At 38.4% G+C, this 17,545-nt stretch overlaps 1 long non-coding RNA gene across 1 annotated transcript; it reads left to right on the top strand.

Annotated features, from left to right (window-relative positions):
• The first annotated feature begins 9,029 nt into the window (after positions 1-9,029).
• On the top strand, positions 9,030-11,797 carry LOC115924780. The gene is made up of 3 exons (XR_004064433.1): positions 9,030-9,198; positions 9,878-9,959; positions 11,530-11,797. It is a non-coding gene; the product is annotated as an uncharacterized LOC115924780 (long non-coding RNA).
• Positions 11,798-17,545: the final 5,748 nt, after the last annotated feature.

The raw sequence follows: 17,545 nt of genomic DNA, 5'->3' as shown, positions 1-17,545 counted from the left end.
AGTGATATTTTGAATCACCCACAAATGTAATAATGACTTTACCCACAAATGTAATAAATTTGAAGGGATATTTTGTCGAATTTGTTCAAAACAAAAACCCTGTAATAAAGCATGGGTATAGCGCGCAGTCTTTGCTACCACTACTACCACCTAGCTAACTACCCCCGGACATCTACCCCCAGTCAACTACCCCCTCCCCGGACATCTACCCCGGACATCTTACCCCATCCAACTACCCCTCCCCCTGGACAACTAACTCCCCTCCAACTACCCCCCCCCCCCCGGACATCTACCCCAAGCAAATTAAGGTAGTTGGGGGTAGTTTTCAGGGTGGGGGTAGTTGGCTGGGGGTAGTTGGAAGGGGATAGTTGGATTGGGGGGGGGGGGGGTAGATGTCCGGGGGTATTTGACGGGGGTTGATGTCTGGGGGTAGTTGCAGGCGCGTAGCCACGGGGGGGGGGGGCACGTGCCCCCTAAAATTTCCAGGATCGGTTGAAATTTTGTAGACCCCTTTTTTTTTTACCTCGATCAATTTAATGTATGTGCCCCCCCCCAAAAAAAAAAATCAAACTCTGGCTACGTGCCTGGGTAGTTGCCCGGGGATAGATGTCCAGGGGGTACTTGACTTGGGGTAGATGTCCGGGGGGGGGGTATTGTCCGGGTAGATGTCCAGGGGTATAGCTGGGAGGGGTTATCATTCTAGGGGGTAGTTAGCTGGGGGTAGTTGGCAGGGGGGTAGGTGTCCTAGATTCTCGATTAGAGATTATGTCTGACATTTTCGGGGGAGTCCCCTCTCTCGTGGTTGTAGCTCCATGGTAATGAGCAGTGTCAGAACACTAAAGTAAAGTTACAACAAATCACAGCAATAAACAAAACTGTGACGGAGACGTTCTTTGTATTGAGCACTTAAATCAGGCAGATATATCAATTACTTCATTGTAGTACAATATCCAGAAAGACCAGAAGATATTGTAGAAATCAAAAGCATAGAACAATAAAAGCAAGTGGCAAGGACTGCTTCTTCTGTTACGAAAGTGTGTACTGACCAAAATCAGGTAGGTTCATGTTATTTATATACAGTGATCTATGGGAGTTGAGTGTTTCAGAAGTAGGGAAAACTGTAATATAAATGTGTTTTGTTTGTATTTGCCTTTGAATAAATTTCGTTCTCATGAATTCACACCGTGTACCGCGTACCAATTGGTAGTCTTCAGTATTAGTAATTGATACGTTCATCACATGAAGAAAGGTAATTCATTCACGCACTCAGGCGCGGATCCAGGATTTCTTAGGGGAGGGGGCCCAACTTTTTTTTTTTGCTCTCGAAAATGTGAAAATCGCGCCGGCCGAAAAGTCGCTCAGTGGGGGGAGGGGGGGGGGGAGGGGGGGGTACAGAGCACAATTTTTTTTTTTTGCTCCCGAAAATTTGAAAAACGCGCCGGCCAAAAATTCGCTCAGTGGGGGGGGGGGGGGGGGGGGGGGGGAGTGAGCACATTTTTTTTTTTTGATCCTCAAAAAAAATTCAATTTGCACCCCCCCCCCCCCCTTGAGCGCCAGGGGGGGGGGGGGGGGTGCAAATTGAAATTTTTTTGAGGATCCCCTGGATCCGCCACTGCACGCACTCATGAAAATATAACATCGCAATCCAACGTTTCAATGTCACTAATAGCGTACATATAATTATATAAATATATGTTACATATCGTGAACATATTTCATAATCACATGCATAAAACAATCAGCGACAATATTTAAATACATTTAAGGTCACTTATTCAATTACTTTTTTTTCTACGAACATTGAATTCCAGGATATTTGTTGGCGTTGGAATATTTACATGATTAAGAAATCGTCGACGGTCAACGAACCATCGAATCGGTCCCTCCTCTGTGTGTTATATAATTATATGGACCATTTTGACTGATTCGTCAGTTCGTGTGACCGCCGACCAATCATTTATTTGTGACGTGTTTTATCCACATATGTAATAATGTAATTTATTTTTAAATGAAAAAAAAAAGAGGAATAAGATGGTGGGTCTTAGTTTCGAAGATTTGTTTAAATTTCTATTTCCTTTGAAATAACCAGGTCTGGAGGAAAGACTACGCTCTATATACCCATGTTATTCCACAGGAATGAGATGGTGAGGTCTTAGTTTGAAGATTTTTTTTTCTTAATAACCGAGTCTGAAGTAAAGACTACGTTCTAATCCCATGCTTTATTACCGGGTCTTAATTTGGAAGATGGAGGGGTCTTAGTTTAAAAGGTTTTTTTGTTGTTTTGTTTTGTTTTTTGTTTGTTTGTTAACTTTTGAAAAACCGGGTCTGGAGGAAAGACCACGCTCAATACTTATGTTCTTTGGGCATGATGGTAACCCTCTTGGCGTGGATCCCAGACAGGTTGGTGCCTTAAAGAGGCCAACTAGGCGTTGTGGTGTGCGCCTGTAATCCAGCTGAAAGTGGAAGTTACAAACTAATACAGCCGAGGACGCAGGTTCGAAACTGAGTCACGTCTTTCGGATGGTGACGTTTAAAGGTCGGTCCCCAGACGTAAATAATCATATCTGATTGATACACGTCTGTAAAAACCTAACACACACACAAGTTCTTCCACAGGAATAAGATGATGGGGTCTTAGTTTTGAAGATTTTTAAAAAGTTTTGAAATAACCGGGTCTGGAAGAAAAACTACGCTCTAAACCCATGCTTTATTACCGGGTCTTAGTTTGGAAGATGGTGGGGTTTTAGTTTTGAAGATTTTTAATTTTTTTGAAATAACCGGGTCTAGAGCAAAGACTGCGCGCTATACCCATGCTTTAATACAGGGTTTTAGTTTTAAATTCGACAAAATATCCCTTCAAATTTATTACATTTGTGGGTAAAGTCATTATTACATTTGTGGGTAAAGTGGTTATTACATTTGTGGGTGAAATTATTACATTTGTAGGTAAAGTGATACATTTGTGGGTGTTGTTACATTTGTGGGTAAAGTGTTATTACATTTGTGGGCGTTATTACATTTGTGGGCATTATTACATTTGTGGGTGTAACACCCCCCCCCCCCCCAAACAACAACATTAAACAAAAATGTTTAGTCACCAAAAGAATGAGCAGGGGTCAAAAACACGAACTCCTTTTGGCCAATAAGCAGATAATTATTTCGTTATTTCATGATATTTCATCCGCCGAGAAAGTAACTTGCCCGACCACAAAGGGCGGATCCAGCCGGCGGCAGGGGAGGGGGCCAAATTCGTGAGTAAATATTTAGCGGCGAAAATAAGCCGGCCGATAATTCGCAAAGTGGAGGGGGGGGGGGGGGTGTAGTGAGCACTATTTTTTTTTTTTTTTTTTGCTCCCCAAGATTTGAAAATCGCGCCGGCCGATAATCCGCTCAGGGCTGACTTCGCTGAAGAGCACCTAAAACAATTGTAAAACAAAGGTGTTTTTAGTATTATTATAATCATGAAGTTTTTATCGTTATGCACATAATCAATAAACTAAGGTTACCTGTTTAGGATTCAATTCCATAATGGTGTTTTAATTATTATGATCAATCACGCATATGGCTCCGTTTAGTCTCATTTCACGACGCCCCCTATCGTCAGAGCATGATCAGCGTCAGCAGCCTAACATGTTAGCCTATGGAAGTTTTTTTTTTAAATCGTTAAAAATTCATTTTTTGTTTAAACGAAAAGCACATCCACCCCGACGTACGTTATCACTAGCTCTTTCATTTGAGCCCTCATGTCTCATTGACTTTTGAAAGTTCACCCACCGTAATTTTTCAAAATAGGTTGCAAGCTCGTCATTGCCTAAAAGGCTATAATACACATGTGAAACAAGTCTAACTTTGGACTCAGTTTACCAAGCGATTTGAAGATTATAGGTCGAGCACACGAAACATAAAACGTATGAATTATCATAGATCACTTCTGCCTATTTCATTATGTCCATTTCATCCAACCCCCCACCGTAATTTTTCCATTTAGTAAAAGCAAACATTTTGCCGAGTTTAGCAAAAACATGAATATTCATGAACGGTCAGACAATACAGCCTTTTAGTACGTAACGTATAGTGAATGGGAATGGGCGATGATCCGTTCAGGAGGTAGAGGTCAGTGGTTTGTGCTGGCAATGTTCACGCGAGCGAAAATGAGACAATCGGATCAATATGGAAGGATTTGATTGTCGTGCACAGGGGGGGGGGGGGGGGGCGATCCCGGGGGACGGGGGGGGGCACGTCCCCCCAAAGGATTATCCCCCTGAAAATTAAAAAAAAGTGCAACAAAATAAGTGTATAGCAAATACTGCCTAAAGACTACAACCAACTTTAAGGATCTGGAAGACTCAAGAGTGCAGCGTTTAGACAAATAAAAATGCAAAAATCTTCTCGCTCGGTAGCTACGCTCCCTCGCATAATATTCTTCAGAGTGTACAAATAAATATTGTCGACGGATAGTCAACCTGTTCGAAACGTCGAGCCACTCCCGCGACTCATCCTCTCTAAGCGCTATAGTTCTCCTTAGAACTATAATCTAAGAAAGATAACCAACAGTCTTTTTCAAGACTATAACAACAGTCCTTTTCAGGACTACAAACCCTCAAGATAGATTACCGAAAGTCCTTTTTCAGGACTCCTCAATCCTCCCTCTCTCTCACATGGTGCACCCGCAAGCCTACGGTATATCTCTACATCACCATGCCAGCCGGTACTTACAAGCAGCATCAAGTAAATATTGTAGAAAAGTGAAGTGTGAAAAAGGTATATTGCTTGTTTTTATACTATTGTTTTGCTAAGGAATGTAATTTGTCAATACAACAAAGCTTAAAAAAACGTGTGAGGGGATAGTAACTTCCATCACCGTCACCCCTCTTGTTCACTATGCTCCCTCGCTCTGGCGTAATGATGGGGAAGCTTGGGGCAGTTGCCCCCCGAATAAAATTCAAACTCGGTTTATTTCTAATTCGATACCAGTGATTTCCAAATGTTGCTGAAATGGCATGGTTTTTCCCTGAACTTCCGGAGGCTCTGCCCCTTGGACCCCACCAAGGGCCCTAAGGCGTGCCCCTGGTTGCTCATCTGACCGTAATTAAATGCCTAAAAACCCTGAGCTTCCGGGTAAGGCGGGCCCAGAATGCTCATCTATCCGTTATTAAATGCCTAAAACTCCGCCCCATGACCCCGCCGGGGCTTTGCCCCTTGACCTCAAGCCAATTTACGCTCCACTTACTTCGCTCGCTTTGCTTTACCTGACCGAAAACATTTTAGCCCCCCCCCCCCTCCCCCTTTGAAAAACGTTCCGCGGGACCTAGATGTACCATGTAAAAGTGGGGGTGATGCGGTTTGTTTCTTCTGCCCCGTCCCCCCCCCCCCCCAAAAAAAAAAAAAAAAAAAAAACGTTTTTGCTAATTACTACACTGCTCCCCGTCCCTATAGCATTTCGCCCCCCCCCCCCCCCCCCCCGGTCATGAAAAGAAATCGCCGCCCCTGGTCGTGCACTAATCAAGAACCTAAGGTTACCTGCTTACAACTCTATTCCATATGGTGTTTTAATTATTATGATAATCAGAAAGATTTGATTGTCGTGCACTAATCAAGAACCTAAGGTTACCTGCTTGCAACTCTATTCCATATGGTGTTTTAATTATTATGATAATCAAAAAGGTTTGATTGTCGTGCACTAATCAAGAACCTAAGGTTACTGCTTATATTACAACTCTATTCCATTTCCATATGGTGTTATATGATCAGAAAGATTTGATTGCCGTGCACTAATCAAGAACCTAAGGTTACCTGTTTACGATTCTATTCCATATGGTATTTTAATTATTTTGATAATCAGAAAGATTTAATTGTCGTGCACTAATCAAGAACGTAAGGTTACCTGCTTACAACTCAATTCCATATGGTGTTTTAATTATAATGATAATCAGAAAGGTTTGATTGTCAAGCACAAATAATCAAGAACCCAACGTAACCTGTTTACAATTATATTATTCCCAAACGGTGTTTTTATTGTAGCTTGTTTTATATGCTAAGGAGTGCAATCAAACCATCGGAGTGAAAACGTGATTGGAATTAGTACATACCATCCATGATTGTGCAAATCGATATATGGGGCAGGCAACCCAACGTTCGGTCAGATTTTGGTTTTATATTCAAACAACGTTTTGCGTAACTTTGTAAAGTTTTGTTAACAAAAAAAACCTATAGACGCCGGGCCCTGTATATATTTGAAATGTTGGTTTATTTTGCTGAGAGAATATAAAAAAAATTGTTGCTGAGAAAAAGTCATGTTGTAGAAAAATGGTCTAAAGGAGAAAGGAATAGATTACCCTTTTCTGCTCATTATTGAATACAGGGAGGGGAAGTCCACCCTGATATTAAGTTAGCTTCAATAGAAGCAGAACAATAATTTGGGTTTTCTGTTCTACGCAGAAAATCTAAATTTGTATTCTTTCATCAATATTCTACTTTAAACGTATTTGTTTTGAAAACCCTTGCAGAAATATTTCTTGAGTTAGATACTCTTTCACATTATGATACAATAATTGAGTCAAATTTTGCCGACAAACTTGTGGGGCTCCCAACGCTTAAGAGGCTCTATCCTAAAGTTGATAGGGGAGCACTCTTGGTTAAAAGTTCATTTATTCAGCAAACATTTGATTCGATTTGATTACTGAATGCTTGTAACAAGTATGGATAAACAAATAATAACTTTAGTGTGGATAAACAAATCAGTACTTTAGGAAAAAGTTGGCATTGACAAAACAGAACATTATGGCCCTTTGCTTGTATCTTTACAAGAAACTGAGCTGTGGAATTTTGATTGATATGAATATCTAGTGATTAATTCGGTTGATTATGCAGGTATAGGAATTAATACAAATCAATCTGAAAAAAAAATATTGTGATGCCTATAATAGCTAAGCGTTCATTTCTTGTTGAATCATTCTGCTAGCTAGATCGAAGCCTTCACCCAAGCAAGAAAAATATCAGCATCCAAGTCGGATCTCTCATCTCCTCCGATCGAGAACTTATATCAGTCGCACATCTCAACCATAAGGTAAGCTATTAGTTTACGACTAGATACATTACATTGCGATATAAAAATACAATACGGTGCTTCCATTATTCCAGTATTTTATTACCTTTGAAATTTTCAGAAGAATACACATGATATACTGATCATGTTGATCGGAATTAGCCGGATCTTTTCGTTCATATTCACCTCATTTTGTTTCCATTCAACCCACTTTTAAAATTTCGCTTGAAAATATTTATAGATCCTCTCGGAGCTTATCTGCAAGCAAGAATTTGATACAAGAAATAATCAGTTTGATTTTTTTTTTGTAACCGAAAGACTTGGACAAATCTGAAACTCTTTTTATTTTACTGGCATAGAATTTGGGAAATCTTATTCAAAATGTATATAATAAGTGTAACACGTTTTTCACACTATAAATGTAAAACAAACCAAAAGATGAATAATTAGAATTGAGTTCCTGCACGAACATGTAACTATAGGAAATGATGACTCTAGTTGGAAAAAATATTTTTAGGTATGAATTTATTGTGCTTCTAACATTATTTGCCAGTATTTTATGTAGATCTGTTTTTTACTTGTACTGTTTGAAGTAAGAAATATTCCAAATGATATTATTTGGAAAAATAGTAACATTACCTTTTTACAAAAAACAGTTTCATCGAGAATGGCAAGACGCCTATTTATTGAAAATTTATAACTTGATTACAAATTGTATGTGAAATGACTTTACATTAATTAATAAAAAGGTGAACGTACAACAGCTCTTATTTGATTTTAAATTTACTAAACTAAAGAAAGCCTTTCCGCAATATTGGTTAGATAGATTAAGTGACGTCAATGATTTTGAAAATCGGAATATGATATTTCGAATCTTATAGAAATAGAAACAGGGCATAAAGTAAATGTTTTTGTTATGAAAGTGAAAGATTACTATCGTTTGCTAACACGGAAAAAAATCAAAAGAGCCAATTGTCATTTATATTTGAATTCCTTTCTAGTATTAAGAATAATGACTTTGTTTGGAAGTATGTATTTTCATTGAAAAAAACCTAAAGCAAATTCGAAATAATAAAATTAAACAATTTTATTTCAAGATAATTCACAGGATTCTTGCCTCATTTATTTATATAAATAAATGGCAAATTGTGAAAAAATAATTAATGCAACACCTGTGGACAAGTTGATTTAACGTTTCACTTTATGTCATATTGCAAGGATCATATTTTGGGAAATAATATAATATGATATATCACCTATTCCAAGTAGAACTACAAATAAACCAAATTCTGTTGTATAGGTAGGGACATAGGCAACACGAAAAATAGTCTCCTGAACATAATTTTAAATTGTGTGCAATATGCAATTCAGAAATGTTACGTTACAAAGATTGTCAATGGTTATGTTTTTACCCGCATGCTTTTTTTTAATTTCAAGTCGTTGCTAAGATTTTGTTTAAGGAATGAATGTGTTAGCAAAGAAAATAATACTAAGCTGAAATAACTGTTGAATATACTAAAATATACAGCCAATAATATTTTCAATCAATCATATCTTTTGAAATTATGGAAATAAAGACCTCGCTTGAGCAAAGGGAAAGAATTCAAAAGCTAGCGAAATAGCTTAAATCAATTACATGTCATGTTATACAAGTTCTTCCCTATATTAGTTCATTTATTGTTTTAGTTTTCTAACATATTTTTGTCGTACCAGGAGGATAACTCTATCAAGACATATCATGAAACCCATGATTAACTATTCATACTTCAAACAATACAACTTTTAAAAAGTGGGACATTTTTTCTGACTCACTCTGTAGTACAATGTAATTTACGTCAGGTTTCCGTGATTTTTCATAATGAAATAAAATTACACGCTCTAAACAAATAGAATGATCAAAGCCTGCCAAATGACAACTTTGAAGAATTATTCGTGAGGCTTACAGTTAGAGCTCATTACGATCATTTTCCCTTTCGTTTAAGCTAAGCTCATCATGGCATCGAAGACCATTACCGCCCTGCTCCTTCTCTTCGCTCTCATAGGCGCGGCGAGTGCCGCGGCTATAAACTCTGAGAATGAAGGTGACAACGCGTTAGGCATGGCCATAGAGGCTCCCTCAAGTGATGATGACACGGTGAATGAAGTAAAAACTCGTAAGCAATGAATTTTGAATTCACAATTCATTATAAATTCATAAGACTGGGTGAAAGCATGAGTTTATTTAATGTGCAACGTAATGCTTTTATTTATTGTTCCTATTTTATGCGGTGATAATAATCAAGGAGACATATTTTGTGAACATTTCATTAACTTTACAGTTTTAATACTCACACTTCTGATACCACATTCCCGTTCAGCCATAATCGACTACAAAAATTTCTTTTTCATTCATGCTTACGGAATGAATTCTATTTGATTTACTTTTGTATATGAATTGAGAGCATATAATAATGTGATTCATTTATTTTCTACAATTGGATTTAGCAATCTTTTTATAACCCATATTTGGAGTTGTCTCATTTTCGCTCGCTGGACCACTGCCTGCACAAACGTAGCTTGTTCGACGTCACTATACTACCAAAAGGCTACCAAATTTATTTGCACACATTTTTTGTCACGGGGCCCACATCCAGCATGCCCACATCTTAACTACAGGCCATCTTTAATGCAACATTTCCTTTTGTCCCGTGATTTCACATCTAGTAAAAAGATATCATCATGGCATAAAAATCAATAATCAAACCAAGTTATGCTTCTTTTTTTAAGTTAAAACTGTGGAATGACACATCTGTACCACATTTCGACTTTGTCCTCAATATTATTATTCAACAGGTCCATGCTTGAGCTCCGGCTTCAAGCTCCCTTGAGCTCCGGCTTCGAGCTCCCTTGAGCTACGGCTTCATTCCTGAAGAATGTTAGTATTAACATTCATGATGTTCTTGTAATGACTTTAAGTCCTCACGAGCGATAGGAAGCAATAATAAACAACACATATTATAAGATGGGTAGAAGAATATCTGCAATCTGATTGGTCAATTACCATGTAATTATTTTTACTGGATGCACGCTATATCGGTGATCGATACCACCAATATATCTATTTTTTTAAATAATTCTCTTTTTTCTTTTTTTTAATAACTTTTTTTTTTATATAATTTTTTTTTAAATGATATTTTGATAATTTTTTTTCATGTTTTTTGATAATTATAATCTGTTTAAAAAAAAAAATTAAAAATATATAATTTTTTTTTTTTTTTTTTAATTTCATGATGTTAAAAATCATGCGTCCGGTAAAAAATTCATGCGTCCGGTAAAAAAAATTACCGGACGCACGATTTTGCCATTCATCCGGTAAATCTGTAAAATAACAACATTTTGTAATTTCGACAATTTTTGGGGCCCCATCTTATAAAACAGATGATGCACAGGTTTAATTCGTGGGTCGGTGGAATTGTGTGCACGCGGTACCTTTGAATTTGGTCTAAAACCATTCAAAGGTACCTTGTGCACACAATCCCTACCGACGCACTCAAACCTGTGCATCATTTTGTATATGCCTACATGGCATTTGCAACGAGAAAAAAGTTACGTTTGCATTATGGCGATGTGAGCTTTTAATGATGTGAATGTTATTGTTGGAGTTATCATGTTGAAGCCATGTACGGTTTTGTTATGAGGCCCTACACATTTGCTAGATTTCGTTCATGATTAGTTCATAAAGAGATATAAAGTAAGTCTTTATGATTTTGTTCTCTTTGTTTATATTTAACAAGTGAGAGATGTAAAATAGTTTACATTCAATAGGCCCTGAAAATTGTCTCGTGCGACAACCATGCACGTGTAAACCTTGGTAGCTGTGAACCCTTTGATATTTGTACGTAATGTTGGTGTGTTGGACTCTGTCAGGAATACAATAATGATTTGCATCCTTAAATTTACGTTCTTCCAAACGATAAAATATACATTAAACATAATTGAAAAGCATGGTCTGAACCACTAATATTATAGCCATAGAGTGGGGTATAAAAGCAAATGCCCCCGGTGTGGCATTAAATATATATTGAGGGATTTTAGTGCCCGGGCAAGCTATTGCCCCCCCCCCCTGCCAAAACATATGTATTAATGACCATTTATTTCTATCCCTATTTCTGTTACTACATGTATAATTAGGAAAGTAATGCCTTTTGTTTTTTGATCGTTAAAGCATGAATTTTCTTTCCTAATTCGCTCACTACGTTCGCTCGATTAAAAGAGTAATCTACACTTGACTGAAATGTTTCGCTTAAAAAAGTCGATCACAAAATTAAGTAGGCCTACTTCGAGACCCAATGATGAATGCTTCTTCAAACAAAAACAGAAAAATAGTTATTTAAATAATGTTATTAGTGAATCACTACGATGTGAATAATGTCTCGAATAGAAAAGAGTATGGACAGGCGCGTGTCATGACATAATAACCAATTTACATCTTCTTTATCTTACAGGAACGTGGCATCTTGTATTGGAGATTCAAAAGCAAACACTTGCACACGCACCTGCATGGGACTAAGTGGACTTAACTCAATCATCTGATATTGCAATTCAATTTCATAATTCTTTTTCTTGTCATGAATAGATGACAACTTGTTTGATTACGTTTATTATCATTGAGACACCCTTTTCTTTCATTTATTTGTATACTAGCTCATATGTATGTATTACTCTGTTATCATATCGGATGTAAACATGTAATTATGCATGACATACTGTTAACTTTTTTTTAAAATTGGAAGAAATAAATGAGAGCTATATGCTCTCTCAATCAATTGTTCACAATCTCTTATCTCTCATACAAGTCATATTGCTTTAGGGTATGCCATATCGACTATTCAAATTCCAACCGATGTAAACGGTGTGTCACCATTATGCATTAAAAAAAAGAAATAATAATTTCCAATGAAAACAGAGAGATAAACTGTCATATGCGACTATACCATGGGTGTCGATCTGTAATATTGATACCTATTGTTCAGGGGGGATGATCTATTCATTCACCCCCTGAACAATAGGTATTACGTAAGGATCGACACCCATGGACTATACTGAAACCGAACATTTGTTTGTACATCTCATTGGAGGTATTTACTGAGGAGACTATAATTATGATATTATTTCGTAGTTTTCGACCCACAAAGGAGGGGTACAAAGAGTCAATACATCAACGGTTCAATGTTGGTCTGTTAACTGGGTCATGCCTTGATGGATGGGGGGCGTCTAACTTCATCACATCTATCTATATGTGTGGGATAAAAGCTTATCAACGAAATTCATTCATTAAAAGGCATTTGTATGAGAAATATTATCCAGTGTTATGCATTGCCTAATTCTCCCTGAATAAAATCAAGTAATATGATATATATCAGCTGAAATGTCCCGTTTCTGTATACATCGACATTGTTCCGTCTGATTCCTCTCTATCTTTCTATCTCTTTAGATTAAACTTCATAGCTTTCTTTCTAACATTAATTCTCTTTTTCTCTCTCCTTCCCTAAGGCTTCCTCGCTTTCTCTTTCTCTCATGTTCGCCTATATTCTACAAACTATTATACATGTATATCGATTATCTACATTTTTATTTCCATTTCTTCATCCATCCAGGAGGTCGAAGTAGATGGAGAGTGAGAGAGAGAGGGGGAGGGAGAGGGAGAGAGAGAGAGAGAGAGAGAGAGAAAGAATCTTTAGATAGAAATAGAATGTGTAAAAGGTGGAGAGGAAAAAATATGAGAGAGAGAGAGAGAGAAAGAAAAAAAGAGAGAGAGAGAGAGAGAGAGAGAGAGAGAGAGAAAGAATCTTTAGATAGAAATAGAATGTGGAAAAGGTGGAGAGGAAAACATAATTATGAGAGAGCGAGGGAAAATACAGAGATCGGTTAAGAGAGGGAATATGGAAGCAGAAATATATAGAGAGAGGAGAAAGAGAAGGGGATGGAATGCTTTTTAAAGAAGAAAGAGGTTGAGAGACTGAGGGGGAAATAGAGAAAGATCAAGTGTTTGGGGCATTGGGAGTTGGGGGAGCAATGCAGGCGCGTACGCAGGGGGGGGGGGGGGGGGGGTTAAACCCCTTTTTGCATTTTTAATGTGTGTATTTTCGAGGAAACCCCCCCCCCCCCCCCCTTTGGTATTATTTTTTAAAATTATGCCAATGGTTGACCTAAAAAAGGTGACCTTATTAAGCGGCTGGCTGAGTCGTTGCGATTTTTTTGAGAAAAAAAAAAGTTCTCTTTTTTATATCCCCCCCAAAAAAAAAATGTTCAGGTGGGGGGGGGGGGGATGGCCTCTACAATCACCCCCCCCCCCCCAATAATTCACCATCAACAACAAAAATGAAGAGAAAAATTAATGATGAGAGCCCGATGAGAGTAGTTAATGGTTATTACTCGCAAGATGACCATCAATATACACATTTTGCTATCACATTTTCACAATACGTACATATATAAAGAGAAAACGAAGTAAATGAGACAACCGTATATGAGACAAGAATAAATTGAATTCTCGCTCATACGGCTTCTTCAGGAATTTATCAATTTATTCGATTTATTCAATCAACAGCATCATACAAAGCCGCAGCGTTAAGCGAAGCGCAAAAGTGCAAAAAAAGAAGTAAAGAGTGGGAGAGAGAGATAAGGAGAGACAGAGGGGATAATAACCCAGGTAGCAAGTCCATGTGGGACCCACATGGGTCCCATATTCTCTGAAACATGGCCCCATATGGAAAACCATCTGGGGCCCTTAGGTATCTGCACCCAAGAAGCATATGGTGCCATATGGGTAAACTATATAAGACAGATGGGACCCAGATGGGACTCATACCAAACTGGGCCCATATGGGTATGCCCAGCTTAATCCCACCTGGTACCCATATTGGTTAACCCAGATAATATATCCCATGTGGGTTAACCCCAAATTTTCCCATGTGTTACCCATATGGGCATATTCTACCCATATGTGTACGCCCAGCTCATTCCCATCTGGGACCCAAAAGGGCTGGTCCAGATAGATCCCATATGGGTTACTAAATATTGGCCCCATATGGGATACATAGTATGGGTTCCATTTAGCCCAGATGGTGACCCAGATCATCCCCCACCTTTCTACCTGGGAAAAAGGGAAAAGGGGGAGAAACGGGCAGAAGAAAAAGGAAGGGGGAAGAGAAAAGGAAGAAAGACAAGAGAAAGACGGTTTTGTCCAAATGGCAGCATGTAGGAGACGAACCTTTCAGTTTGTTCCCTGATTCATACTCCGTGTCCATTTTGTTTTATTGAGTTCATCCATTTCTTTGTTTATTTATATCTCTACATGTGAAACATTTGAAGAGCTATTTTCCGAAAGGAGCAAAATCTTTTGATGATATACATTTTCCTCTATTTACCCTGAACAAAATTATTAACCTAAATTAGGAAAGAAATTATGAACACATACAAATTTCCATAGACACCTGAACAAAATCGAGTAAACAAAGAGTTCTTTCTTAAGTTATACACATGTATCTAGTGCCTCTTGAAAATAAGCTCTTTGTATGTACATAAACAAGCAATCCAACAGAATACTCCAGTTGGATATTTTGGAGAAAGATTATTATGTCACAACTTATTTTTGTTTTATTGAATAGCTGATGAAGCCTTATGTATTGTATTCAAACGTAACATGCATAAGATAGTTGAGGTGTTTTTGAAGGTTAGAATGTTATTAAGTTTGAAGTTTTGTTTACACCCTTCCAATAATAGTGCACCTTCTAAGAATGGTTGTAGTTTTTGAAGAAAAATAGTGCTCTGGTCAGGGCCTTAGGGTAATATTATGCTTATATTTTAGAGCGTATCTGGTATGATAAGCAGAAGCGGATCTAGAGGGGGGGGGGGGGGGGGGGGTTGGGGGGGGGTTGCAACCCCCCCCCCAAAAAAAAAAATCCGGGGACCATTTTTTTAAATCTTATCTTTTTTTTTAAACTTGTAATTTTATTTTATTCTATTTCTATGTATTTATTTCATTATTATTATATATTATTATTATTATTATTATTATTATTATTATTATTATTATTATTATTTCTTTTTGGGGGGAGGGGGGGGGGGGGGGGGGGCGAACAAATGTCACAGAGTCCCTTGCCCCCCCCCCCCATCAGCTTTTTTTGAGGACACGGGCCACCGCCGAAGTGACAAGCTAGGCCAGCGTTGCCGATTCTCATCCCCAAAATCCCCACATTAAAAAAAAAAAAAATTGGGGGATTGTTGAAGTCTTTGGGGATGAAAAATAAATATTTGGGAATGAAAATAATATTGAGTTTTATGAAAAACGAATTTGGGGATTTTCTGTCAAAATTTGGCAACTTTGGGGATATTTTAAGTGTCGTTTGGGTGGGGATTTTGTGAAGATTTAACCTGGCAACGCACGCTGAGCTGGGCTGCTCATTTCCTGGATTACTTGTTCAAGTTGCTCACTTGGCGGGGTTCAAATAAACACCCCCAAAAAAATCGGCTCGCCGCTTCGCGGCTCGTGGACGATGCTCCGCATCGTCATTATTTTGGTCAACCCCCCCCCCTTAGCAAAAAGCTAGATCCGCCCCTGATAAGTATATCTGGGTGAAGAAGGAGATAATGGAAGTTTTTTGTTTGGTAGTTGGAACTTAAGTTTTATATTATGTTTTTAAGAAAAAGACAGTTTGTATGAGATCAGGAGAGGAAATTTTCTGTCATTTTGAGAACCGAATTTTGCATCAGTGATATTCTGTTTCATTGAATTGAGTTTTCCGCACAGAGGATTCAGTTGGTTTAATTAAAGAAGGAAGAGAGCCAAATGAAGAACCAAAAGCAATATGTTTTCATTTACTAATGAGAACTATGTTTTTTGAGATCTCCTTACACAGAATATTGGCATGGGTTTTCACGATGAATGTTGTTTGGAGACATCAATATTCATAAAATGTATGTTTCTATCACCAGGAAATAAAGAATTTTCTGTCTACATGAACCTTTCCTTGTTGCTCATTAATGCATTTGCCCACTGGTCACATAATATTTTCACAAGTTGATATCCCTCACTATTGGATTTTGTTGTTGGTAATGTCTAAATTTCGTTTAAAAAATGGATGATATCAGTCTGGTAGGCCTACACTGCAGGCAAGAGTCAGGACTAACATTTAGCATGTTATTAATGTTATTACCACTCTTATATTCTCTGAAATGTTATTTTTTATTGAGGGTGACTTGAAAAGTTAATATGTTGGAAGGGAGCGGTGCAACTTGCCACACGCTTCTTCGCTGCTTTGATCCATTGCCGAAAATATTTTGGCACCTATCACCCCCCCCCCCTACCACGGATACAAATCGACACCCCTGTACGTGTACTGTATTACTCTATCATATTCCGATTAGCATGATTAGAAAAAACAATGCAAGTTCAATTTTTCATGAAGGGTTATCTCTTGTTGACGATCATATAACACATCTATGTGGGTAAAATAAAAACTTGTATCTTTATCAAGGTTTCAAAGTCCACGTTTGTTGACTCAAAAGATTGTCGCATATAAACAAATGGATAAAGGCACCTAAGAATTAATGATAAAACAACCACTACGTTTCGTATGAAAGTCTAAATATGGGTGATATTTGAGGTTGTCAATCAGGACTTCATCGAAAACGATCCACAACAAAAATGGAGTTTAAGAAGATTACACGTCTAGCAGTTTTTCTGTGCCTCTTCTCCGCTGTGCTGTCTATTAATGTGCAGCATGGAAAGCACGAAAGGCTCAAGAAATCTACGAAAATGGAGGAGGCGGTGATGCATCCCAAAAAGATCTACCAACGAGCATCTACACCGCCAAAGGAATCACCTCGCAAAGGCGCTTCTGCTGCTGACGACGACGCTGATAACGGCGAGATCTCTCAAATGCTCAACGACGAGTTTATGCGGCGAATGGAACTGGATGATTCTAAAATGCATGATCCCCCTAAGAAATCTACAGAAATGGAGGAGGCGGTAATGCATCCAAAAAAGATCTACAAACGAGCATCTACACCGCCAAAGGAATCACCCCGCAAAGGCGCACCTGGTGATGACGATGATGCTGATATCGGCGAGATCTCTCAAATGCTCAACGACGACTTTATGCGGCGTATGGAACTGGATGATTCAGAAATGCATGATCCTCCAAAAATCAAGAAAACTTCAAGACCACTAGAGGGAATGGACTTAGATGGTATGCATCCAATTAGGCCTGGAGTAGCTGGAGTTCAAGCCAAAGATGCAAAGTCTGTTGATGATCCAGCCATCAGGGATTCTGATCTATTTTCCGTCTTGGGACAGGATATATTACAGCAGTTTGACTTTGACGACAGCGCCATGCATCCAAGAGGGGTTGCTAAGCAACCGTCTCGTTCCTCTACAAAGTCCAGAGCTCCCGAGATGGACGAGCGCGTCATGCATCCCCATGCCGCCAACAGGGAGCAGCAAAAGGACACTCCCGC

This window comes from Strongylocentrotus purpuratus, unplaced genomic scaffold, assembly GCF_000002235.5.
Source record: "Strongylocentrotus purpuratus isolate Spur 01 unplaced genomic scaffold, Spur_5.0 spur5_scaffold_16, whole genome shotgun sequence".
NCBI classification, from domain to species: Eukaryota; Metazoa; Echinodermata; class Echinoidea; order Camarodonta; family Strongylocentrotidae; genus Strongylocentrotus; species Strongylocentrotus purpuratus.
This window is presented reverse-complemented; position numbering and strand designations above follow the sequence as displayed.